This window comes from Chlamydotis macqueenii, chromosome 16 (assembly GCF_036417535.1).
Source record: "Chlamydotis macqueenii isolate bChlMac1 chromosome 16, bChlMac1.mat, whole genome shotgun sequence".
NCBI classification, from domain to species: domain Eukaryota; kingdom Metazoa; phylum Chordata; class Aves; order Otidiformes; family Otididae; genus Chlamydotis; species Chlamydotis macqueenii.
In genome coordinates this window covers 629,341-655,835 of record NC_141571.1, presented here as the reverse complement: position 1 = coordinate 655,835, position 26,495 = coordinate 629,341, and the positions used below count along the sequence as shown (strand labels likewise).

The 26,495-nt window shown below is 54.1% G+C and overlaps 1 protein-coding gene across 10 annotated transcripts in view; it reads right to left on the bottom strand.

Moving 5' to 3' along the window:
* CHD6 (chromodomain helicase DNA binding protein 6) overlaps nt 1-24,736 on the bottom strand; it is a 96,115-nt gene extending 71,379 nt beyond the window's left edge. For 6 of the 10 annotated variants that reach the window (XM_086760331.1, XM_086760339.1, XM_086760335.1 and 3 more), the window contains exon 1: nt 24,654-24,736. The gene's annotated coding sequence lies outside the window, so the exon portion shown is untranslated. Of the gene's footprint in view, nt 1-14,260; nt 14,327-15,729; nt 15,822-24,653 lie in introns of those variants that run through there. The other 4 variants (XM_086760337.1, XM_086760334.1, XM_086760333.1 and 1 more) reach the window with 4 other exon arrangements.
* Between the last annotated feature and the right edge of the window lie 1,759 nt (nt 24,737-26,495).

Here is a 26,495-nt window from a genome sequence, read left to right as displayed (position 1 = left end):
TCCTCCATGCTTTGGAGCGCCTCCTCTCACAGCTTTCCCTCGCACTCCCGTGAGGGCCAACACTGGGACGTGAAGCTTGGCTTTCTGCACCTATCTTGCTTTTCTCTTCCTATTATTTTATATTATATTTATATCCTGTGTAAGGTGCTAAAAAGAGCAGGCAGGCAGCACCACACTGCAAAACCAGAAGAACACCGCACGCTGCTGGACCCCAGCTCTCTGCCGCTGCTCTGCATGCCTGAGGCTGTGCTTTGAGGACAGCCAGCCTCAAGTCAGAGAGGACTGAAGCTGAAAATAACACACCACTCACCCTTTCTGCACTCAACCGCAGGAAAATCCAAGACAAAACTCTGCTTGGGGTGATCAGCGATTCCACGGCACATCCAATGCTTTCAAGAGCTGCCATGACCAAGAGCAAACGGGGCAAATTCAGGAGGCTGGGGAAGGCTTGGAGAAGTCTGTGCCAGACAGTGGGCAAGGAAGAGCTCCTCTCCAAATCTGTCTGTCCAGCACAGGGGACGCTGGCACCCTGCCTAGCGTGCTACCGCACCTCACATCCAGCCAGGCCCCAGCAGCCAGCCCCACCAAGAACAGCTTTCAGCCTTTTTCTTCCAACTGTGCTGAGCCATTCCCCAGCGAGACAGTACTCCTGGCTGTTTGCTAGGCCTCCAGAAGCACATCCTGAGCCACACTGCCCGCCCAGAGCAGGGGCCAGCCCAGGAGAACATTGCACAGCCTCTCTGCAAGTCTGACCTACCCGGAGGAGTTACTGCAAGGTCAGGCTGACCTGGCAGACCTTGTTCTCAGGCCCACATTCACCCCAAGAGCTGAACGTGTCCCAGTTATCACTGTTACCATCCAATCTGAGAAGTCCTGGGGGCAGCAGCAGAGCTGGGTGACAGGCATGTGGCAGAACCTTCCCAGTGTGCTGCAGTGTCCCTATGGCCACCCGCTTGCAGCGTCTCCCACACGGCCATTGCGATGACACAGGAGGCCCATAGAGAAACCCTGCAACACCGCTGCGGCAGCATGGCTGTAAGAAATGTTGCAAGTCACAGTGCTGGAAGCAGGAACTCCAGAAGATAAACTGCCACAACACCCCAAAGAATTCCTAGTATGTGGTTTGCAAAAATAGTTACAATGCTAGCTTGCCTGCAACTGGTAAATAGCGCTAAAACAGGCAGCTCTTCAGGGTCCCCCTTCACTCACCAAACAGATCTCAAACGAGCTCAGACATCCCATGGCAGTCTCAAAGTCACGACCCAAGGAAGTCCCCCAGTTAATGGGACAAGCACATTTTTGGCCAGGTTTTGAAACTTGAAAGATAACAGTGTCTCAAACAATGCTCTCTAATATTAATTTAATTTACATACTGCATAGTTAGTGGTCTGTAACCACAGCAAGCAGCATTGTTCTGCTGCTTCAGTCTGTCTGGGAAGATGCTTGCTGCAACACACACCTCCGAGACGTCAGGCTGAGAGCAGCCAGGAGGGAAATCCTGATGCAGCGGCTAGCGGTGCACAAAGCTCCAGACAGACACTACCCACGGGCCAGCCCCCATAACCTTCCTTCCAAAACTAACAGCGTTTCATATTACCACAGAAGAATAAATAATTTATAATACTCATCACCCTGTGTGATGGCAATGGCGAGCTCTGTGTGAAGTTCACTCATACGTTCAGCTCATTTTGGGAACTGCAGGTCTCCAGGCAGCACAGACAAGCCCGCCCCCCTGGGAATGCGCACCGCAGGAGCGGACCCCACTAGGGAAGCCTAGCACCGAGGGTGCTAACGGGGCACTGCTGGAGAGGGCAGCTCGCCAGGGACAGCCCACACTCTGGGCTACCCTGTGTCCTTCCAGAACCCAGCTCTGTTTTCATGAGTGTGCAGCCCCCAACCTGGTACCCTGCCCCGGCCAGCTGTTAGCTCTGAGAATAGCTCAGATTAGCTGCAGAAGATCAAATAATTGTCTCTGGGATGGGAAGCACTAACCATTTGCAGCCTTCTGGCAGCATTGCTGGGCTAAGGCAGAGCAACCGCGGGGGAAGCAGTGCTAGCCACCCAGCCTGGCAGGAGGAAGAGCCTGCAGCTTGTTATGCCCTTTCAAGGTCTCGCTTTCCCCAAAAAAAGGAAAGGGCTTCAAAGCAGGTTTAAACCTCAGACTTGTTTTTTTGAAGCAATTTTCCAGACTCAGCTGCTGCAGTTTCACATCAGGAAAATATAAAATGTGCAGATATTCCACCAGAGGCATCATCCTGACATCTCCTACCCACCTTCCCAGAGCAGTGGAGAGCGGCTCCTGCCCAGGCTGCTGCACACCAGCCCCGGCACGAGGGGCACGCAGCACTGCTGACCAAGCTCTGAGGGGGCTGCCTGGGTCAGAGCTGGCCTCAGTGTTCGTCCTCCTCATCGCAGGCACTCAGCAACCTGCCGCTGGCTTCTTTTCCATGAAATCCTCGCAGGTCACATTTAAAAGCCACATGAGAGCTCCAAAACTACTCTACAGGCTGCAAAAGTAGTTGTGCCCAAAAAGACGTTCTTTACGGCTGTGTGCGATGCCAGTACCAGAGCACTACTGCTTCGTCTGGGCAGCAGCAGGAGCATCGACTCCCCAGCCCACAGACCAGCACCTCTCCCCATCTCTCCAGGAGCCTGGAGTCTGGGGTGCTCATGGGTCTTGGCTGCATTTCAACCACACCACCGCACATCGTAAGAGGATATTTAAAGGACACCAACGGAGGCACTCAAAAGTCTGAAAATGCTAACAATGAAGGTTCCACAAGCACTATTAAACTTCTGTAGGCAGCTGTTCCATGGGAAAAGCCTTGCTTACCAATGCTGCGTGCTAGCAGCAACGCCAGAATCCAAATTCAAAGCTTGGATCCAAAACTGTGCAGGAGCAGCCTGTCTGTGCCAGCATCCACATCCCTCATCAGCCCTGCAGAGAGCAGAAGGGACAGCTGCTCTGCCGTACCCTGAGAGCGAACGAGAAGGAAGGGGAAAAAGGGAAGCGAGTTAATGTTGCACAATTCCTGTCCAACCATTCAACTTTGAAATAGCAGTTTTCTGACTCAAAATAAATTTCAGAAATCTGCACACAAAATTTTAATGTACCAGGAAAGGAACCCCAGCCATCCTCCACCCTGCTCCACGCTACCAGCAAGCCTGGGGAACAACCTCGGGGCACACAGGCCAGCCACGGGGAGTGGGGCTGTAAAAGCATGCCAAAGCAAAGAGGGAGCTGCCAAAACACCTGGCCTGGGAGAAGACTCATCTGGCAGCCCTTGTCTGGGGTTCAGATGTAAAATTAATGTTGGGGCCGAGAGAAAGACAAAAGCCGCAGTTCGAGAGGGGCTGGAGAAGGCTCACTGGAAAAAAGCAGGGGCTGCTGAAAGACCTGGGCATGCAGAAACTTTCCACAAGGATGACCTTGTCCCTTGTTCAGCCCTAAGGTTAGGATAATGCTGAGACAAAGTCCAGGGCTGCAGCTGGAGTTGAGCTGGAAAGGGGCTGCAAAAGTACCTGGCAGCTGCCAAGAGACCTTGGGCTGGGAGAAATCACTGCTCCAGGTAACCCGCAGGAGACTTCTCTACAGCTTCCCAAGAAAGTCAGGGTTACGGCTAAGAAAAAGAAAACCCAGAGGTGCAGCAGCAATGGAGCAACAGAGATCTTGCCCCAGCAAAGCCGGGGCTGCGAGAGGCCTCACCTGGGAGAAAGCCTTCACCGGGGAAATGGCTGGCGGGCTTGGCTAAGGCTCAGCTGGAAAACTAGGGTTAGCGTTCACAGAAAGTCCAGAGCTCGCGCAAGGCTGGAAAGGGACTGTCAAAAGGAAGAGGGGCTGCCAAGAGGTCTGGGCTGGGAAATGGTTCAGAGGCCCTCCCTACAGCTCAGCTGGAAAACAGTTCCCAGGGTCGGGGTCTGGACCGCAAGGAAAGGTTACACTCGCAGCTGGGGTGGGGCTAGGAGGGGGCTGCCAAGAGACCCAGGGCGGGAGACACCTTTCGCTGGGAAGTGGCTGGCGACCCTTCCTTACGGGCCAGCGGGCAAAGACGGGTTCGGGTTAAGAAGCAGAAAGCCTGGTGTTATCGCTGGAGCGAAGCCGGAAGGGTGCTGTCAAAGGTAAGCCAGGGCTGTCAGGAGTCCTGGGCTGAGAGAAAGCTGTGGTGTGAGCAATGGGTGAGGGGTCTTTCCCACAGTGCTTCACAAAAAAGTAAGAGTTAGGGTTGAGTGAAAGAGGGAGCTTACAGCTGAGCCTGGGCTGGTGCTTCAGCAGCCAAGCAGGGGCTACCAAAAGAGCTGGGCCGGGTCAGTGCTTCCCTCTGGGCAACAGCTGTGGGCCCTTTTCTATTGTTTTGCAGGAAAATGGGAGTTAGAGCCAGAGTTAGGGTTAGGGCTGAGACAGAAAGCCTACAGCAGCAGTTGGACTGCGGCTAGAAAGGGGCTGCCAAAGCCAAGTTGGGGCTGCCAAGAGACCCAGGCTGGGAAAACTCTTTTATCTGGGTTTCCATGTCTAAGCCTCAGATGGAAAGCGAGAGCTAGGGTTAAGGCCGACAGAAAGCGAAAGCCTAGGGCTGCAGCTGGAGCAGGGTTAGAAATGGGCTGCCAAAAATTATTTTAGGTGGCCAAGAGACCTTGGCTGGGAATCACTTTTTGTACAGTGGGTCTTGTCAAAAGGTTCAGCTATAAAATTAGGGCTAGAGTAATGATGATGGAAAGTGAAAGCCTAGAGATGCAATGGGAGCAGGGATGGAAATGGGCTGCCAAAGCAAAGCGGGGGCCTGCAAAGAGACCAGGGCATAGAGAAACCTTTGCTCTGGAAAAGGGTTCAGCAGCCTTCTCTACAGCCTCCCTTGCAAAGGGAGAGTTAGGGCTGAGAGAAAGCCTGGAGCTGCAGAGACCAGGGCCGGACAGGGGCTGTCAAAAGGAAATGGTCAGGAGACCTGCGCTAGAAGTCCTCTCTGGTCTGCAACACGGCTCCAGGGCCCTGTCTACCCGTTCCCAAGAAAATGAAGGCTAGGGATAGGACTGAAGGATGAGAGCTGCTGTTGGAGTGGGGCTGGAAGGTGGCTGCCAAGACACTTGGGATGGGAGAAATTTTTACCCATGTGATGCCTGGGGGTCCTTGCCTAAGGCTCAGCAGGAGAACGAGGATTAGGTTTGAGAGAAAGACAACTTCTCCATTCAAGGTAACACAAAGATGGTTGCGGTAACAGGCTTCTGCCCTCCTTCGTTCAGGTGCAAAGGGAACAGACCATAGTGACAAACAGCATTTTTTTAAATCAAATGTTTGTTTTCAGAGGCTGGTGCTTTGCTGAGGCTGGTTGAATTTTTACAAGGACATGTAAAAGATCAAGTTTTGCCTTTTTCTGAAACCTCTTCCTCAAAAAAATGCATCTGTTCTTGTTAAAACCTTATAAAAAAGCCAGCCTGAGGCACTGCAAGGATTTGCACTGCAAAACAGTGAGAGCCAGAGAAGGATTACTCTGACTGTGCAGAGGAGCTCCATCACAGAGAGCACCAACACCACTTAAGACTGAATTACATTAAAACATATCTTCCGGGAATGAGCTGTAATTAGACTGGCCCACAAGTCTGATGGTCTCCACAGCCAATGAGCTGAAAACGTAGCACGTGTTAACAAGCAGAAGAGGACTGTGCCCACAGGTTACGTATTCCAAGAGCAGGCAACGCAATGAGTCTGCACCATCCCAGTTGCTGTCCATTGACATCGTACTTGTCTGTTAGGAGACTCTTCTGGCAGGCTCTCACATCTGAAACTCCAGCTGATTTTGCAGTACACCCCCCCAAAAAGGCTGGGCTAATGTAAGCTCATTGACCACCAAGGCACTTGGCAAACAGGTGTCCTCCATGTGATATAACACATACACAGGTGAGGATCAGCCGAGCAGGGCCAGGCCTCAGAGTCCCAACAGGACAAGCACTTTGCTGGTACAGTGCAGGGGGATGAAGCTTTGCTTCAGTATTGGGCCACTCACTACAAGAAAGATACCAAGGTGCTGAAGCGCATACAAAGAAGAGCAATGAAGCTGGGGAAGGGTCTAGAGACCACGTCCTGTGAGCAGTGGCTGAGGGAACCGGGGTTGTTCAGCCTGCAGAAAAGGAGGCTGAGGGGAGACCTTATCACTCCACAGCTACCTAGAAGAACACTGTACTGAGGTGGGTGTTGGTCTCTTCTCCCATGTAACAAGTGATATGACAAAAGGAAATGGTCTCAAGTTGCACCAGAAGAGGTTTAGATTGGATATTAGCAAAAACTTCTTCACCAGAAGGGTTATCAAGCATTGGAACAGGCTGCCTAGGGAAGCGGTTGGTTCATCATCTCTGGGGGTATTTAGAAGACGTGTAGGCTGTGGTGCTTACGGATGTGGTTTAGTGGTTGACTTGGAAGTGTTGGGTTTATGGCTGGACTCAATGATCTTGAAGGTCTCTTCCAACATGGTATGATTCTATGGTTCACAAAAAGTGGGAACAGTTCCCAAAACCAGTAAGGTACATGGCACGGTGAGGGGGTGCCCCTGTCTTTTCCTTGGGGACATATCCAGCCTTGCCTCAGCTCTTCCCTCTCCCCAGCTCCTGCACATGCTCCCAAGACACACACACAACTACCACCAAGGATGGGCCCCACAGATTACTTCAGATTTACAAAGTTAAATCTCAGAGTGCAGGTTGGCATTCCCCCATTGCAGACTTGCAGCAATATCCCTTCAAGCGTTCTGTGTCCCAACAGGAACAGATGCTCCAACAGCCCCTCAGGCCACACCGAAGCACTTCAGAAAGAAAGTTTTATTCATAGCCTTTATCCAAAGAGCAACTTTCATTTCCTGCAGGGAAATGACATCTGCAGTGTGGCGAGGAAGGTGGGAGTCAGCTCTGAACGCAGTCCTGCTTTTGCTTTGCCTTCCCAGCTCCGTTCCCCTGGTCACTATCTTCAAGCCCTGCCCTCCTCTCTCTTCTCTGAGGCGTGGTGCACCCGTGTCCCTGGCCGTTGCACAGCTGTACCTGCCCGAGGGGCACCAGCTCAGCCCCAGACCGCAAGCAGCAGCGAGGCATTGGAGCTGCCCTGAGGCAGGTGTGAGCCCCGCCTTTTCCTCCCAGGTCATGTCGGCAGGCTTGTCACCAACAGCAGAAAGGGCTACAAACGCAAACAAGCAGAGGCCTCAGCATCTGCAGAAACTGATGGCATTTGCCCAAGAAAGCTCCTTATTCAGCACAGCAGCATGGATGAGAATTTTTTTACTTTATTAGAGCACATCCCTGCAGTACAGTGCCATGTTCAGCTGTCTGCAAGAGGCAGGTGGCTTCCTTCTTCAAAGGGGAAAAAGAACAGATTTTATCTGTAGAAATAAGCTGCAGCCAGGAAACAATGTGTGCAGTTAAAACAAAAATCAACACCCAGCCATCAAGTCCTTAGAGACTATCATCTTCAGAAGGATGAACAAAAGGGGCATGTGGCTTTCTCCAAGGGAAGAACGAAGCACCACAGAAGCTGGGATTCAAAGAGTAAGCAGTGCTCAGAAGCCACCTCTTGTAGGACAAGGGGAACCCACAGGTGCATGTGGGCATGTCCACCTATGTGCCAGAAGTACTAGTGATAATAAAAATGAAAACCTGCACTCTTTCTTTTCACCTTCTAAGCAGGAACTGTGCACCACAGCCCCTCCAAAGCTGCTGCAGCAAGGACCACAACCAGGCCCCATGAACTGTCACTTGTAAGTTGACATGTGCCCCAACACAATACATTTCCATTCTGATTTTTAGACCACAGCTGTGGCAAATGTTCACCGACACAAGCAAGCCACTCAGCACCCCGCACACGCATGCCACATCTCAATGAAGTGATCAAAATCCAGCAAAGAGACTGCATTTACTTCTCAGCAGGTCTCTGGGATGCTTGGGTCCCAGGCCAGGAGTGAGAGCCTCCGACACCAGCTCTTGAAGCAAAGTAAAGCGAGCTGGGTCCGGCGGGAGCACAGTCTGCCTTGCACCATGGCTGAGGTGATGAGCCATGACCATGGACTTTTGGTCCAAGGTAACGGCATGCTGCCAGGTGGGAGCACACAATGACGCTGCAGGCTCACAACGCTATCTTAAATCACTCTGAAAACATGAGTTGGGGTCCATGCCTCAGCTGCCCACCCTCACCGGGAGCTAGCATTTAGAGATCAGCAGTTTTCCCAGCCTTTTTTTCTACATGGCAGACTGGAAGATGAACTCATTCTGTGGTTCATCACAGACATTCAAGGGCAATAGGAGCACCACACTTCAGGCTGGAGGCCCCTCTGCTTATTACAAATGAGGGAAGTGCTCTAGAACAGCAAACCCAGCTCCACACATTCTCACTCCTCCCCCAAACTAGCTGGCACTGGCCCTAGTGAGACGCACTCTCCCTGGGCTGACCCTGTCTGCCAGCCATGCTCCCCGCAGCCCGAGGGTCCCCTTGCCAGGCACAGGGAGCAGCATGAGGCACAGCACAGCAGGCTCAGGCTCCGGGGAGGTGCCAGGGACAAGGTCTCACTGCAAGCAGCCCCTTTGAGACAGAGGCATCAAGAAGTGTTCAACCTCCCTCTGTCTGCAGACTTCTGGTGACGCTTCCTTCCAGATGAAGGCCGCAAGCCTCGCTCACCTCCTCAATATCATGTGGCCTTTCTCTCTCCTCCCTCCTATAGTCTTGATGACAGAAAAGATCCCTTGAAAATATAAATCCAAAACAGGCACAGCACCTTGCATGCAGCCCCAAAGGACAAGCAGGAAGGCAGGGAGACAAAAACAGAGGAGAATTGCACAGCCATGCCATGAAATTACCAATTTTCAGACAAGCAGGTCTACTCTGCTGAAGCCCCTCAGGAAGCACTGCGTCTCCTCAGTGTTTGGGCACAGCTTGAAGGAAAAGAGATTAGCCAGGGGTGCTGGGTCCAAATCTGCTGCCCAGGCCTGCAGACCAGCAGCAAGCCAGGCTCACAGCCTGCAGTTAGCCCAGGTGGACTGCAGCTAGCCCATGTGGAGCCAGGGAGGCTTAGCACACCCTGGCTGCTCTGGTACCAGAAGATGTGCCAACCTGCCCTGAGAAAAGCTGGCAGAGGTCAAAGTACAGACTGACGAGCAGATTCCGACCTCTCTAGAGCAGGAGCCAGCGCTCCCAGCAGCACAGAGCTGCAGACAGCTCCCACAGCCACAGTGCAAGGGCCCTGCTCAGCCCTTCCAAACACGAGGCAGCAACAAAGGGCATCAGGCAATGGGGCAACCAAGAGCTTTAAGAAGACCGTCTCACAAGGAAAGGGTCCAGGTCTTTCTTTCACCCTACACCCTATGCCAGTGTCAGCAGCTGTTCTTGTGGGTGCACACCATTTTGGAGCGGCAGGGACATCCCCATTGCCTCAGACAAGCTGCAGAAGCAGCCCTTTGAGGGAAAGAGGTGCTGCTCCAGCCCCAGCAGCCTGAGAGCTGCTCTGCTCCCCACTGCCTGCTGTCACTGTGGCAGCAGCCCTCGGCTCAGACATGGAGAAGCAGTGTCTCACGCCTGACAACAAACCTTACAGCCGTGAGGAAAGGGGAGAGCAGTCAGTAGCCGTTCCCCACCATGCAGGGATGACACTGAGCCACGTCATTTTTATTGATACAAAATACAGGGTCAAGCATGTCATGAAACTTTTCAGGCTTCTGCAGAGCTGAGGCATTAATACTGCTGCTCCAGCAGGAACTCCCAGAGTCCTGGTACTCGGCACTGGCCAGAAGCACAGGAGCAGCATCGGCATCTCATGGCGTGCCCCATCCCACAGCCTGGAGAGCCTCCTGCATCAGCACACTGACCAGAAGCGTGTTGGGCCAAGCTCGATCACTGTGCTGGGGGCAAGGGACCAGCCTCGGCAAGCAAACACAAATCATCCCCAAAGGAGCATGGGTGCCTGCATCTGCCTGAAGACAGCCAGTGAAAATAAGTACGGGCCATCGCTTGCCAAGAGGTTTGCTGCATTGCCCTGCTACTCCTGCCTTAATCCCTAGGAGCACTACAGAGTAGCAGATAACAGGCCAGGACTGACGGGCTCCACAGGCTCTCCCAGGCAAGCTGGAGCAGAGGTCCCCAGGGCCTGGCAGCAGCCACCCATCAGAGGGGCCTCCAAAGCACTCTCCACCCTCAGTAGCTCTGCTGTTGGCAATGCAGACAGCAAGCCCAAGGACATCCAAGCACGGCCCAGGCATCAGCCACCCTCCCTACCTGACGCATCCAACACAGCAGGTGAGCAGCAGGAGAGGACCCACGGGTCTGGCTGGGACAGGCGGAGAGCAGAACTGAGAGCCTGCACTGTCCTTGGCTCAACCAACACCCTTCTCCAAGGCACCAAACAGCAGAGAGAGAGACATCTGCAATCCCCTGGTGCTGTTTGGTTCTTACTACCTTATCCATTCCTGTTTCCAGGCAGGGCTGCACAGACACATCTCAGCCGGCAGAGCTACCAGAGCTTGAAGCCTGAGTATCTGTGGTGCAATCCAGAGGGACTCGGGCAACGGGGCTGCACGGAGAAGGGGCTCTGCAGAGACATCACCCTGCCACCAGATTTAGAGAGGTGCTCCTGCTCACCTGGGGAGATCCAGGCAGAGGAGATGAGCACTGACAAGACAACTGCCTGCGAAACACTGAAGGGGCAGAGCTAGGGGAGGGGGAAAGAGAAACATGGTGCAAGAGTGACACTTCTCTCCCTGGCTCCTCCCAGCCAGCTCTCAGCAAGCTGAATTAGGGAGGGCTGCCTGGCCCAGTAAAGCCTCCTCCACTGGACAAAACAGCAACCTAGCCGGCTGCTCCTCTGCAACGTGCTCAATCACCAGAGAGCTTCTCTGTGGGATACTCTTTGAAGGAGGTAGCCAGCCCCCTCAGAAGCCACCCGTCTGCAGGCTGTCACGCAAGCAGCCTGGCAGCCCAGAGCCTGGCTCTCTCCTCACAGCCTGCTGCAGCAGGATTTGTTTATGTATCTGCAGCTGCTCCGTGCATTCGTCATGGGAATCCAGGCTGAAACTCCAGCCGCGTCAAGTGGAGAAGCTGCCTCCCGGCCTCCCCTCTGCACAGCCTCACCGCTCGGCGAGCACGCGGAGGCCGGCAGCAGAGCGCTCAGGGGGCACAAGCCCCTGGAAAGCAGCCTGGGCCTGCCTGAGCAGGGAGCCGCATTCCCAGCCCTCCGCAGGCCTCCCCCACATCCTGCCTCCAGCCCTCCGCTGGGGGTAGAGAATGCAAATCTCGGGTTGTAATTTTTCCAAGTTAAAAATAACCCAGTAGTTTAGTAGGAGAGAAGCAGCAGCAAGGAGGCAGGGAGCTGGGAGGCCTGTGAGCTCACTGCAAGGCAGCTACAGCACACGTTTTTCCTTCCCAAGCAGAGGCTACGGAGAGATAGCCTCCCAGCTCTACGCACACAGCTATGGAAAGCAAGACCCCTTCAGCATTCCAACTGCTGAAGCTTCACTGAGTGAAGCAGGCACAGGCCCGCCTCCCCTAAGCAGGACACACAGCAGGACGAAGGAAGCATGGGGAGAAAGGAGCATACAAAGAGGCCCGAAAAATCCAAAGTCAGGGAGCAAACACCCCTCAGGTGGGTGCAGTTGCCAGGCAGAGCATCACACCAACAGCCAGCCCCAGGGGAGTCACACCTGTGCTCCAAGTAATTTTCTGTTCTTAAAATAGTTAATTCCTCCTCTTCTTTTTTTAAAAGATTAAAATGTGTTCTCTGTGGGGCCAGGGGAGCCGAGAGATCTGCTGATAGGGACACCCAGTGCACGTGGCAATCCTGCCAGCCAAGCCATGCAGCGCCTTCCCAGGACACCCAGCTCCACTACCCCACAGGGGAACAGGCAACAAGACTTGGACGGGCAGGCAAGAAATAGCCACAACCTCCTTGCCACTTGCTCCATGGGACAAGGAATACAGTGATGCTGCACAGTGTTCCACCTCCAAAAAGCCTGCTCAGCACCAACATTTCTGCTCCCAGGCGAGCTCTCAGCCCTAAAGCGACAGCCATGTCAGAGACCCCGGGGAGACACTTGGGACAGTGCTGCTGCCTGTGCACAGAGGATGCTCTGTTGGCACCCAGCAAGGAAGGGAGCACATGCAGGCTGGATGCAGCCCCTGGTAATGCAGCTTCAGTAAGCTGTGCTTCATGACTCTCATGACAAGCTCACGTGGCAAAAAACGGCAATAGCTCCTTCTTGAAGGGTTTTCAAATGCAGCTCCTAACCCAAGACCGTAACCACAGTGACCTTCAGTAGTTATTTCAAAGCTGCACAGTGCCACAGGGCTGAGAACCGAGGGCTCGCTTTGACTCCAGTGAGCACAGCAGCAAGCAGGGATCAACAGCACAAGGGGAGAGAAAGCTGCACAACGGCTGGAAACACCTCCGGTTTTGGTTCAGTGAAGGCACATCATGAAACAGAAAGCCATGCCTGGCCAGCCAGCATGGGCACGAAGACACAGCACTCCAGCGTGCTGCTAAAGAGAGGGGACCCAGGTCTGAGCTCACCCTAAAATGCATTTCTCTCATCACCTCCATGGACAGCTCAAAACGAGGGGATGCATCGCTCCCAAGTGGCAATGGGACTTGAGAGGTGGCCATTCACAGAGTGGGGACGCACCCAGCGTTAGCTGCAGCCCCGTCCCCTCCATGCAGACGCACCCAGCGTTAGCTGCACGCCCTTTCCCACCACATGGATACACCCAGCGTTAGCTGCACACCCTTTCCCACACCATTGCCCTGCTGCCCTGGTATGCGGGAGCTGCCAGGAGCAAGACAGGTTTCTCAAGCCTACGTCGGTTGTCTTATGATCAGCAGGCCAAGAGCCTCACTCCAAACAGTTGAGCATAAACCCCAGGCAAGGATTTTAATCCTCAACACCAGCAAGGCAAAAACCAGAGGAAAAATAAACCAAACCTCTATGGCTCAGTACCTATGCAGAGAAGGAAGAGAGGAGGGAGGTAGGCCAAGCCTGCCTGACCTTGTGGTTGGCACCCAGCAGGCCAAGCTCCCGCAGGTGGCAGGCCCACGACCACCCTGAGCAGTGCTGAGGGCCAGGATTTCACTGGCGAAACACGTGCAGCACTCCTGTGCAGGCAGGGGGGGCCCACAGCAGCTTCCTGCAGGGCAGCACCCCACCAGCACAATTCGCATGCCCTGTCCATAGCATCACCAGCTCAAGCTCCAGCCACATCAAAGCCCTCTGCACTGATGTGGCATTTTCCAGGCCTTTCCTCTGCTCCCCATTAAAAACAAACATGGTCCCATGTGGCATTCAACCCAGGCTACCACACAGGCCAAATTAACTGCCCTGTCTGCCAAATCAAGCCATTTCTCCATCAGGAGTGCCAAGTTTTCCTTCCACTTATTCACCAGCCCCAAGCATGTTCACCAGCAAGCCAACAAGGAAGGACATGAATGGGATGTCCAGGAAACTGACCATGCCAGCAGCCATAAAGCCTTCCCACTTCTCCCATCACACTCCCAGCACTTAATTTCCAACTTTAAAACAAGGGAAAAGGCAGTATCTGTATGCGTGTGCTGCAGGAGAGTCCTGCATTGTGCGGCCGATGAAGCCTACGGCAGACTGCCACTTCCACAGCTTCCCGCACAGCTCTCCTACCCCTGTGGTACCCCACTGTGGGCAGTAGGCAGACAGCTCGCAGCCTCTCTCCTTGCCTGCCAGGAGCCAGAAGCACATTCCTCATATCAGCAGTTCAACACAGCTGCAGGACCAGCTTACTGGCAACCAAAAAGACGCCCGGTGGGCAACTGCTCTTCCTTAGCCTGGGACTGTACCTCGGATCTGCTCCTCCGCAAGGCAGGGAGCCTTACGCACCAAGGGGAGCATGCACTAAGGCTGCCAAGCAGACAGCGCAAAGCCTCGGGTCAGAGTGACAACGCAACCCTAGCTACGTTTTCAGATAGAAACGGACAAAGTAGCTCTGAGGACACACTCTTGGTGCTGGAAGCAGGCTCTCTAAAGTGCCTGGCCATTACCCCTGGGCAGAGATGGGATTGTGGGCTCAGCTCCTACTGGCTTCCTGGACCAGCGGTCATGAGGAGTCAGACTTCCCAGGAGCATAAGGAAAGCCTCTTCTGAACTGCTGGGCCCGTGGGAGCACAGGGGTTATTGCCAGCCACTTCAGAGACTTCTTGCAATAGGGAAAACCACCCAGCTGCTCTCCAGCTATCAGGAGGGAGACAGAGGTTTCAGCAGAAACCAGCACCCTGCGCACTCCACATACCTTCCTGCTGCGTTTTATTCCTCACACACAAGCAGTCAGAACTTCATTTAACTGCCCAAGTCCATCTTCAAGGTCACTGGCCCTGTAAAGATGCCACCAGATACATAACTTAGCCTACAGCACCTTTATTAGTATGAAAGGTGTACACAAATCAGCTCAACCAGTAGACCTTGACAGCTAGCTAGTTCCAAGAACCTTTTATAAGGTTACTGCTGGAGAGCTACACACCGAAGAGCACCAGACTCAAGTTATCCAAATGCAGACGGCCAAAAATTGAGATGGCGTTCCCCTCTGGCCGTTGTTAATCTCCTGCCCAGCAAACTCAAGCTGCCAGAAAACAGCTTTGCCACACTGCAGACAGCTCCTCAAAGGCAATCAGAGCCCTTTGTGCCTCTATTTTCCAACTCTAGAATGGGGATAAAAATCAGCCTCCGCAGCAGGGCTACTGAGGGGATGAACAAGCACTTGCAACGCACCTCAAGACTTGGCTGCAGACACATATGAAGAGCACATCTGACTCCCAGAGCAGATTTCCTGCTGGGATGGCACAGCTCCAAATGGTGATGGAGACTCCACTGCAGAGTCCAATCCTGCTGAAAATCATTCCTTCAGTATTCTCCAGTTGAAATTCGCTGCCGTAGACCTCCACGGTGGATCACCTTTACTCCTGACAGGCATCCAGCTGGTGTCCCCACATCTCTGTTTGCTGCTGTTACGTGCCGGCTTTAAGTTATTCCCTATTGCTCTCTTGCTCTAACCACAGTAAAGTAAAAGGATGAACCAGGCTGTGCACCCTCCTGCCAACCTGCCCCTGCTCCATCTAGTGAACAGCCCATGAGAACGTGCCCTAAGAAACACAGCCAAGCCAGGAGCTGAATGAAATGAGGCCAAGTCACCAGCAGCTGGGCCACAAAAGCACCGTCAGCGTTTTAAGCATTTCCAGGGCTTCGAAAGCAGGATGGACACCACTGCTTTGCCAAGTGCCTTGTTTGTGTACGGACAGCGGAGCGGGAGGGATGTACGGTGCATGAAGCGAGTACAGGGCCAGCCTTGCTTTGCCCACCATGGCCACACCTCATGCCACAGTTCTGGAGGGCAGGCATGAAGGCTGATCTCAAGCTACATCTTAGCGTGTGATGAGCAAGCAGCTCTCCTTCGGGCTAGGCAGCACTGCCATCCTGGTCCTAGGGGTCTCAAAACCCAGGTGACAAAGGAAGCTCAGCTCAGTCTGTGCTCTCTCACACAAAGTGAACGCTGGAGGGGGAGCAGAAGGGATCTCCAGGAGGAAAAGGACATTTTGGTACACCGCTCCCTCCCCGAGTACAGGAGATCTCCACCACCTGCTTGATGCTGCCCTGTTGGAGAGGAGCTCCTCCACACACAAAGGCTGCACCTGCCCCATCAGCACTGCAAACCCAGGCCACTCAACCCCAAGAGAGGGCAGAAAAGTTGACTGGCAATACTCCTACCTGTGGCAGTGCCAGGCGCTGGGCGAGCCAAGCTGTTTCTCAGCACTCAAGAAGGCAACATCTCAAACAAGCACAGCCTGAGAGTTTATTGTGTGCGGTGGTAAGGTCCCACAGCTCATGGCATCTTTTCTGTCTGTACATCCTAAGAGAAAGTAGCAAACCTCAGCTCAAAACAGCAACAGACAGCAATCTGCTGGTTACCAGGCCAGAGAACTTCCATACTGAAGCACCAGACCTGTTTCCCAAGCATCTAAAGAACAGGCACCGAAAGCAAAATGTAGCAAACTCTCCTCATACAACACAGTGCAAGAGCACCCTTCACAAGCAATGCTGCTACCCCATAGTCCTGAGGCCCACGTCCTTACCTGCACCTCCACTTCAACTGCTCTGCCCTGCAACAACTGTAACGCCCTGACATTTACCTCCAAGGACTTCCAGTTTACTTTAAATGTAACTCTCTGAGATACAAGTTCTCCACAACCTCAGATGAAGCTACTTTGAAGAATGGTCTCCAGAGTTTAGACGCTACCTGTCAGGAGACATTCCTCTCTATCATCTCAACACTTCCTTGTTTTTGTGTCTTTTACATCACCCCAAGAAACACTTCAGCATGTGAGGGAGAGAGAAATGCCAAAAAGAAATTCACCGATTCCTCACGTGCAAATGCTTGGAGTTCAGCAATGCCAGGCTTGGCTCCCTCCTGAGCTATGGGCAATTCTTCAATGCACTTAGGTAGCCTTTTTAAACAGCGAGCACTCGAAGTCCTGCCCAGACACACTGCAAATAAAATGCTACAGAAAGTAGGTATGGAGAGATAGCCCCTTCCTGTCCCAGCTCATAAAGCCAGAGGCCAGCTCAGAGAGCAGCAGAGAGAGCATCAGCCTCATCAGGCTGGAGGTCCACACTTGCACAGGGAGCGAGCGTGCCCCTCCCGTCAAAGCACGCCCAAGCTGCAATCACTGATGCTACCTGCAGAGCACCATCTTTGCAGAGTCCCTTTTTGTAAGCAAAGCTGGAACCTCGGAGCATGCCAAGCCTCTTCAAACAACATAAACAGAGCTGCTACGAGTCTCTCCTGGAGTCAAGGTGTGTTCATTCAGGGCACAGATGCAGAAGATACCCACCATGTCCAGGACCAGCACCATCTTCAACCAGCACCATCTCCAGGGGATCAGCTAGCCTGGAAGCAGGCACGTGGCATCAGCTGCACCAAAATACCAGGAGAGTCTGGTCCCTGCTTGCCTGGCAGGCCTCCAGACATCAGTCTCCTTTGATATGCAGCAACATAAAGGCCAGGCAAGCAAACTCTGGGCACAACAGCAGAGCATGAGTCCCACAGACCCAAATCCTAGCCCACTCTTACTGCACATACCTGTCAGAAGTCCATGCCAACGTGGTTTCCACATCTCCTCTCCCCGTGTACCCGGATGAGCCACTCATTTTTTGATCCCTTCCTTCAACAGATGTCTCTGGAGGAAGTAGCAACACAACAAGGTCCAGAAATCCATTTCTGCTCTGTGTCAGACATCTCCCTCTCTCAGCTCAGGGTGGCAGAAAGGCAGAAGGCAGATCTGGATCCAGGAAAGGTCTAGGAGCACTGTCCATAACTCCTCAGCCCTAATGTCACACTCTGCTCAGCAGAGCGGCCAGCGGAGAGCCTGTCTAGAAACCCGAGAGCAGTATCTGCAGATAACCACATCTCCACACACGGTGCACTATGCCCTGTCAGATGTGGGCACAGCTGTGCCTATTCAAACACACACGGCCGGCGGAGTCACACCTCTCACTGAAATTACAACTACTAAAGCTTCAAAGAGCCTGTGCCCATAGTGACCCACTCCTTCCTCTGCCTTCCAGATTCAAGACCCTGCTCCTCACTCTCAAAGCACAATGTGGGACTGGCCCAACTCCAAAACAGCAATGTTATTCTCACACAGAAATTCTCACCCTCCAGAGCAAGGAGGTGGAGCAGTCACCGTATGTGGCCCACAAATCTGTAACCACTCCTCTGAAGAAATCAGTGTAACCACAAACCTCAGCACCTCCACAGTAAGCGCAAGCCTTGCTTCAGTCAGCCTCCTCACAACATCACTCCACAGCAAACAAACAGAGCACAGTCTCTGCTGTCTGCGGTGGAGGAGAGAAACCTGCCTTTATGCATGCATAAAAGTGCATGCTGGGAAAAGCTCAGATACCCTGGTGAGGGGCACCCTACGGGGACTGAGAAAGATCACTGAGACACGGGGCTTTGCTTGCCCTAAAGCAACAAGCAGAGAAGCATACAAATAAGAGCACTAGGCTGTGCGTTCCCACACCCTGCTGCTCTCCTTCCCAGGCCAAGCGAGCACAGGGTACACGCAGCAAGGATGCACCATGCACATATATAGAAGTGATCAAGAGAGAATGGCACGCTCTTCTCTGATCCTCAATTAACAGACACCTAACATGTAATCTTCATTTTATCTTAAGTACGTTTTAAGTTCAACCAAAGTGGATGAAACATTTAGGGTTCAAGGTGCTCTGTGCACAAGACCTAGACAACTCAAGGCAGCAGCTCACACAAAAATAGCAGCTTTCACAGCACATCTATAGCGAAGCACTAATGTTTATTCTTGTATCTAGGTCTAACTTTAATTCTGCCTCGATGAACATATATAACAAGGCATTAATGTTTCTTAAAGAACCAATACTTCACCTACCTATACGTCCAAAAAGTGACAGTCCCCCTTGCTCCTGCGTGTGGCACGCTAGCACATTGCTGACGCTGGAATTCACCTTCAAAGGTAGCCATTGAGCAAAAGTTAAACACTACATGAAAACCAGAAAGTACATAAAGCAACTCAGTTATCTACCTACCCTCATAACTTATGAAAGAGGTTTAACAACTGGAAGGTTTTTGAAGGAAACTCAACTATGTCCCCTCTGCTCTGCTCTGGTGAGACCCCATCTGCAGCACTGCGTCCTGTTCTGGAGCCCCCAACATCAGAAGGACGTGGAGCTGTTGGAGAGGGTCCAGAGGAGGCCACAAAGATGACAAGGGCTGAAGCAGCTCTCCTGTGAGGCCAGGCTGAGAGAGCTGGGGCTGTTCAGCCTGGAGAAGAGGAGGCTCCGGGGAGACCTGAGAGCGGCCTCCCAGTGCCTAAAGGGGGCTGCAGGAAAGATGGGGAGAGACTCTTCAGCAGGGCCTGGTGTGACAGGACGAGGGGTAACAGTTTCAAAATAGAGGGAGGTAGATGTAGATTAGATATTGGGAAAATTTTTTTTTACGCTGAGGGTGGTGGGACACTGTCCCAGGTTGCCCAGAGAGGTGGTGGATGCCCCATCCCTGGAAACATTCCAGGCCAGGCTGGCCGGGGCTCTGAGCAACCTGATCCGGTTGGAGATGTCCCTGCTCCTGGCAGGGGGGTTGGACTGGGTGGGCTGTGAAGGCCCCTTCCAACCCAAACCATTCTATGATTCCATGTCCACACAACAAATGTCTATTTCTAGCGCAATATGGAGGGACCAAAACTCTAAGGAGTGGCTGCTAAGGTGAAGTCCTGCTTCTACCTTCAAACAAATGCAAACGAGAAAGCTCCTGGGGGAAGGGGTGGGGGTCTTTAGCAGCCCTCAGGGCAGTGGGCACGGGGGTTCCCTCTCCTAGGCACAATGCTGCAGGCCAGCCAGGGGACACCGGGCTGTGCTTGCCCCACCAGGCCTGCGCACAGGCTTTTGGCCTGGGGTCCCTCACAGCATGCTTATGCCCTTCCCACTGTGTCCCTGCGCAAGAGTTCCCAGGCTGCAATTTAAACACATGCTTTAGGACCACGAGATACCGAACGAGACGATCGCGCCCCTCCACTGCCTACCTGTCCCTCCCTTGCAATAACACGCACATTAATAGGGATACACAGCCAGCTCACGGGGCTGTGTTGGCACCAGCCTGACCCCACATATTGCCTCCTTTTACTCTAATGCAAAGCAGTGCTCCACAGACCCCACGCTCTTATGGAAACATTTAGGAAACACAAATACTCTGCAAATCGACACTGACACGTAACTTTCCTCTGCTTTTGGCACAGTCACTCCACAAAGAAGCAATGAGTTACTTGCATTTTAACCCAGATTTCCCACAACAACCGAGCCAAAGAAGCATCAGAAAGTTTCACCAGAAGAGATCTAAACTTCATCTCACCAGTTAAAACCAGGCAACAGTACTTACACTAGTGCAACATTAGGGCTGCAAAAAGTTAGGGCACAGGCAGGACTGCAGGCAACAGGCTGTATCACCTAGGACAGACGTTAATACTGTCACTGCCAGACTGCTACTGAGCAGCAACCCTCACCGGGAAACCAGGGCTGGAAAACGTGATGGGCACCCCGCGGCCAAGCCAACATCTCGTCGTCATGATGACACCCGCACACCTTGATCCATACCCAACGCACCTCTGCAAGCACATTCCCAGCGCCCACATGAAAAACAAAGAGAGACTGGGACTCAGTTCCCACACTTCTCACTTTCTTTTCTGGACTAAAAAGAGCTATTTGCTCCTGTTAGATCAGGATTTATACTCACTACAGGCTAGGAATTCCCTAGAGGCAACCAGCTGCAGAACAGAAACAGCGTGCACCCTGTAGCCTCATGGCAGCATTTCCTCTGCAGGGAGAAGATCCTTGCACAAAGGATGGGCCAGGTGCTCTGCTGCCCTCAACGGTGCTAACACAACCAAGGCCCCCAGCTCCTCTCTGAGCACGAGGGCCCGAGGGCAGCTTAGGGTAGGACCCTACACCCAGGCACCAAACTCTCCCAGCTTTTAGCTGACTTCCCAAGGAGTGGAGTGTTCTCAGGCATCCCCCAGCACACTGCCACAACCCTCCTCCAGATACATCAGAGACCTGCCTCAAACACTAAGGCCTGGCCACAGCGTCCCAGGTATTTCCTACTTCTTGGGCTGACTGGACACATCCAGCATAACAATGCTAAAAATTAATAGCCACATATTGGCAGATTGCTAGGCTGCACACCAGATTTTCCCATATAAGGGAAAGTTGAAAGCATTGTCCTATCACACGGAAAACATATTTGCACCAGCCCGAGACATTAGAAAGCAAAATCAGAGTCTCCTCATGTCACAAGCTGACACCCACAGCACCACATTTTTCCCCTTTTGCTGACAGTTCGCTCAGCTTTTCCCAGCTCTGTTATTTCCACCAAGAGCTCATGCCCGAGGATCACTGGAGGCTGGCTAGGACAGGCACTGCCCAGCACAGCGTCTGCAGCACGCTGCTCCACAGGGGCCCGCTCTTTCTTAGAGGATTTTGGTCCCACCACCACCACGCTGGCAATGCAAGCACTGACATTGCCACCATTCCCAGGGTGAAGTGTAACTCTGCTTTCATGGGTTTTAAGAGCGCTGAGAACTCACCAGGCAAACCCTGTGTGCTGTCACCAACACTGCCCGCAGCAAACATTCCTACTCGACTACATACACACCATCCACCCTGACCATCTTCTCTTCCCTTTCCACAGCCCGTTGGCCCCCAGCAACAGCTCCGCCTCTGCTTTCACAGACCAGGGCGAACTCACCAACAGCAGAGGTTGGCTCCACTGTCCCAAGCAGGAAACTGGGGATGAGAGAGGAGAAACGCTTCCACTGCTACTTACAGGAGCAATGAAAACAAGCCCCTCATCTCCCCTGAAGCCGAGCAAGACATCCAACCGCTGCCCTTGCCAGTATCTCTTTAAGATAATTTCGGAGAAGCCTCCCTACGCATGCCTGCCTTCCAGACCCAACACACGGAATCCACATTCCTGCACCAAAGGCTCACTCGCCGTGCAAGGCTGATCAACCCTCTCCCCTCCTTTGTAAGGGCAAGCTTCTTCTGCAGGCTGATGTGCATGATACTAGCTCTTATCTCTGCAAACCTGAGACAGGCCAGGACACCGCAGCTTCATGCAAAAAACAAAGGCCTGCTCTGGCGGCCAAGCTCTCAGCCTTGCCATCTCACAAAAACAAGTTCACTCGCTTGTGCAAACCCCTCTTGAAATAACACAAACCATTAAAGTGAAAACCTGTAAAAGTTTGTGTCTTTGAAGAAGCTCTTGAGAAAATATTAAAGATCTCTCAAGGAAGATTAAATCTTAAAAATTAATGAGATTACACTTTGGGGCAGGCAGAGGCAGGGGAGGAAGGCAGGGATTTGCCTCCTGTTAAAGAAATACGGAAAAAAAAGGTCCAGGAAAATGAGACATTCCTCAGAGAGCCTCCTCCACCAAGCCACTAGAAATCAACAGATCCCAAAAATACCCGCAGCACTGACCATTGGAGCTAACACTGATCTACCCAGGGCCAGCCGCTCAAAGACCAGCAGCTTAGACAGAACCACTCTCCCCTAACACCAACATACAGGACAACAGAGGGAGAGGTAAACTCAAGCCATTCAAAAGACATACTCTACCAAACCAGACAGCAGCGCTCAGAACTGGGTAACGAGAGACCCTGACAGCACCTTCTGCAAGAGATGCGTGTTACTCACGCTGCAAGCACTGAGAAACAGCACAAGAGCTGCTTTAGTTTCACAGGTTCACACAGGTTAGTTTTTAACACATCCATACTAGCCCACAGCAAGGGGCTGCAACTGCCTTCTCAGCAACAGGGCAATCAATGCTTCTGCTCGGAGGAATGAGACAATAGGCAGAAATAAACAGCCACCACTGCGAGACGGGCTTCATACTTCACGAAAGTGAAAACGAACTGAGATCAGTCCCTCTCTAAGTCCTCTCATTGACTCTGGCTTTTATGTGAAGAACAATAATACACACTTCCAGTTCTGCTGCACAAGGTACACGCAGACATTTTGATAGGATGTAACTCTGCTAGTTATCATGCTTTACAGCTTGAAGCACTCGAGGGGCAACATTCAATCAGCTTCACCTCACCACTGCTGCGTGCTTCCCATCTTTGCAGTGAAGGAAACTCAGCAGTACGTCCAAGGCTCCTGAAGGACTTGCAAGTTTAGGCAGCTGTACCATTCGGAGACGACGAGCAGAATTAGCTTTCCAAAAGCAAACAGACAAAAACATTAAGCTTTGTAGTGGAAGAGGAATCGATTTTCCACTAAACAAGCAGGAGAGGAACCCAGTAGCAGCCCTGAACAAAATCAGCCCAGCTAGAGGCCAGAAGCCTCAAGAGAAACAACCTATTTACTCCAGGAAGAATCTACTCCTGGAGCAAAAATATGCTGCTATTGCTTCATACTTTCACAGCTGGACCAAAACAACAATTTCTCTGCAAGGCAGCACAGCAGAGCTCCTGCATGAATGAGGTAAACAAAAGGGTGAGGAGAGGTAAGGCAGCACCTATTCCTCTGCCATCACCCAGCCAGGGCCCAACAGCAACAGTTTATGGTGGGGAAAATACTTGCAGAGCTCAGTGTTCCCTCTCCTCTGGCAACACCCTAATCCAACCGACCCCACACCAGTTAAAGAGATACAGGCAGCGCCAGCTGCCAGATACCTGTAGCCCTGCAAGTGAAGGGGGCGGGGTAGACATCTAACAACAGCCACCACATCTGTCTGCCAGGGGTGCCGGAGACTCCGGCTGCCGGAGACTCCCAGGGCAGTTCACACAACCGCAGCAGACCATCTCCACTCCTCTCCCCTCACTCCCAATGGCATTTGCTACATTTCCCAAGCAGGAGGTAAACAAGGAAAAAGCTTGAGCTTTTGGCCAAAAGCATCCCAACCCAATGAAGAAATAAATCAAACGCTTTTCATAGCAAAATTACTGGAGAGCTCCATCACATCAAAGGCCGGCAGCAGACCAAGTGGGACCACGTGCCAAGGCAGCCTGCCTGGCCTCCACGGTCCCCGACTTCACTGTGAGTTTAGCGTAGTTGTCAGGAAGGCAAATCGATAAACAGAGAAAACGTTAGTTTCTCCAAGACGGGTGTGCAGACTAGGCAGCAATACTGGCAGATGACTTCTCCTCATCTTTCCACATTCTGTCTGCGTGTTTCTGTCGCAGCGCTTACCCTACAAGCCTCAAGGCTCAAATCCACCTCAACCGCCAGTAAAAGTCACTGGGTAGGAATAGGGAGAGTCCCGCAACACGGCCGCCGCGGCAAGAGCGGCTGCAGCGCGGAGCAGAGGCGACCCCAGCGCGACTGCCGTGCCTCTGGGCTGTGACATGGCCGCAATGTCACGGCACATCCACGCCGGCCCCGCGCGCGGCGGGACGGATCGGCAGGGACGCGCCCGCCGCCCGGAGCGGGACAACTGCCCTCGGGCCCGACCTCGGTTCCCAACGGGAAACCCGCGCTGCGGGGCCCGAGCCCGCAATGGGCCCCGCTTCGCCCCCGCCCGCGAAGTTTAAAGGCTCCGTTATCGATTCGCTGGCGCGCTGCGGCCGGGATGACGGCGGAAAGCTGCGCCCCGCGGGCAGACTCCGCCGCCGCATCCCCCCCCGCCGCCCCGCAACTCGGCGCGCGGCCGGGCTCGCTCCCCCCCTCCCCGGCCGGGAGGAGCCTCCGCGCAGCCCCGGGGGGACGGGGGGGGTCCGCCCCGCCCCCGACTCCCTGCACGCCCCGGGGGCGCCGGGCCCCGAGCTGCCGGCCGGGCCCGGGGCGGACAGGGCCGGCGAGAGGAGCCGCGGGCCCAACGGCGGGGAAGGGCCGCGAGGAGAACCCCGGGGGGCGCCGGCGCTGCTGCCGCTGCCGCCGCCGCCGCCCCCCCCCCCGCCCCCCGCCGCCGCCGCCGCCGCCGCCGCCGCCGGCGGAGCCATGACAGGGCCGGCGGCCGCCCCGGCCCCGCCGCGCGGCCCGCGCCGCCGCCGCCGAGTTCATTCATAGCACCGCCCCGGCGCGGCCCCGCCGCCGCCCCCCGCCCCGCCGCCGCCCCCGGCCGCGCCGGGCGGGCGAACCCAAAAGTTCGGGGCAGAACTTACCTAAAATGGCTCCTCGGCCGCCCAAATACAAACAGCTATTATTTGGTGAAGTTTAGCCCAGCACCCTGCAAGGACATCCTAACCTCGCCCGGGCACGCCCCCGCCCCGCGCCCATTGGCTGCCCGCCGCCGCGCGCCGGCGCCCATTGGCAGGCCGGCCCGTCAGCCGCGCGGCGCCCGCGCCAAGCTTGGCTGCAGCGCGCCCGCCGCTCGCTCCATTGTGCTCCTGTTTGCAGCGATGAGAGCGCGGCGGCGATTGGCCGCGCCGCCGCCCCCGCGCGCCGCCGCCCCGCCCGCGCCCTCCACGTCCGCGCCCGCCGCTCATTCCCCGGATGTGAACCGGCCCTGGGCTTCGGGCGCGGCGAGGCCTGCAGCGCTGAGCGCCTGGCGGAGGGGCCCCGCGCGTCCCCGGCCTCGCGCCTCGCTCCCCTCAGGCGCTGGCGCCCAGGGTCGCCTGAGGCCTCGCGAGGTGCGAAGGCGCCCGGGCGCAGCCCCGCTCAGGAAGGGCCGGGAAAGAGCGAGGGCAGCTTGTGGAGGCCGCCGGCCCAAGGGGAGCAAGTGCGGCTCCCGGGGAAGCTCCGGGAGCCCCCTGGGGCGGGCTCAGGACACGGGCCGTGTCCCGAGAGAGCCTGGGGCCGGAGCAGCCTGGCAAGGCCAGGGTCCAGCACGGCTAGCGATGAGACGGGCCTGCTGGCGTGGCCCTTCTGTCGGGGTTCCTCACCCACAGGCCTCCCCGGGCTGCCTGTGCCTGGTCACACAGCACTTGGGGGGCTTTGCTCGCAGCCATGGCCCGTCCTCTGGCTCAGCATCCCGGCAGCCAGACCGGCACCTGCCTTTTCTGCTTGCTCCTGGCAGTGTGGAGTCACTCTGTCCTCCTAGCTGATGCAGAGATGCTCTGAGCAAGTTAGCTCCAGCACCAAAAGGGACCTCTGCGAGCGCCAATTAGTTTTGCTGAGACTCAGGGTGATTTGCCGAGCCCCAGGGGATGCCAGCGCAGCCCTGTGCTGCACCCTCTGAAGTCCAGGTTTGTCCTGCAGCGGCTGGTGCTGATGTCCTGTGCTGTCCAGCTGGCACATTCCCTTTATACCACTGTGCTCTTCCCAACGAGGCAGGACTTCCTTCTCTGCAGCGTTCCCCTTTATCCCTTCTCACTTGCCACAAACCCATGTCTTCACTCTCCACCCTTTTTCCTCCCTCAGCCTGGCTCCTTGCCTATGGATGGCACTGGTGGACACTGCTGAGATCTCATGTCTGTGTTTTGTCTCTCCTATCCCCCAGGTTCACATTCTTTTTCTGTTTATAGCAGTTCAACATGTGTGAAGTATTCCTCTCCAGAGCCTTCCCCTTTCCCTAGTCCTGCCTGCTTCTCTTCTCTAGCCACCACTCATGCCTGTGCCTGATCTTTTCATTTTCATCCTGCACTGGTCAATATTTGGCCAACCAACACCATCCTTTGCTGTATCCTTCCTCTGTCTCCAGACCAGTGCCTTGGCCTCTGTTTAAAGAATGCCTGTAAAGGTGGAGAAAATTGCTACTTTATGGCCAGAAAACCAAAGCAGCGTATTTTCAGATTAACCACTTTTTGGTCAGTTGGTCTCAAAAGAATGCCTAAGGGTGGTTAGGCAAACCATAGCGGTACGTGCAGAATAGGTAGGCCAGTTGTTAGGAAACGGTAAAGCAAGACACTAACAAATCCCCTCCCGGATGAGAATTCATCTAGCAAATATCATTTGGAAAGACATTTTAACACTTTTGTTACGGAATTGCAGAAGCGGTGGTGGAGAGGGACCACAGGAGGTTCTGTTAGAGATTTCCAGAGGTCCCTTCCAGCACCACGTTGGTG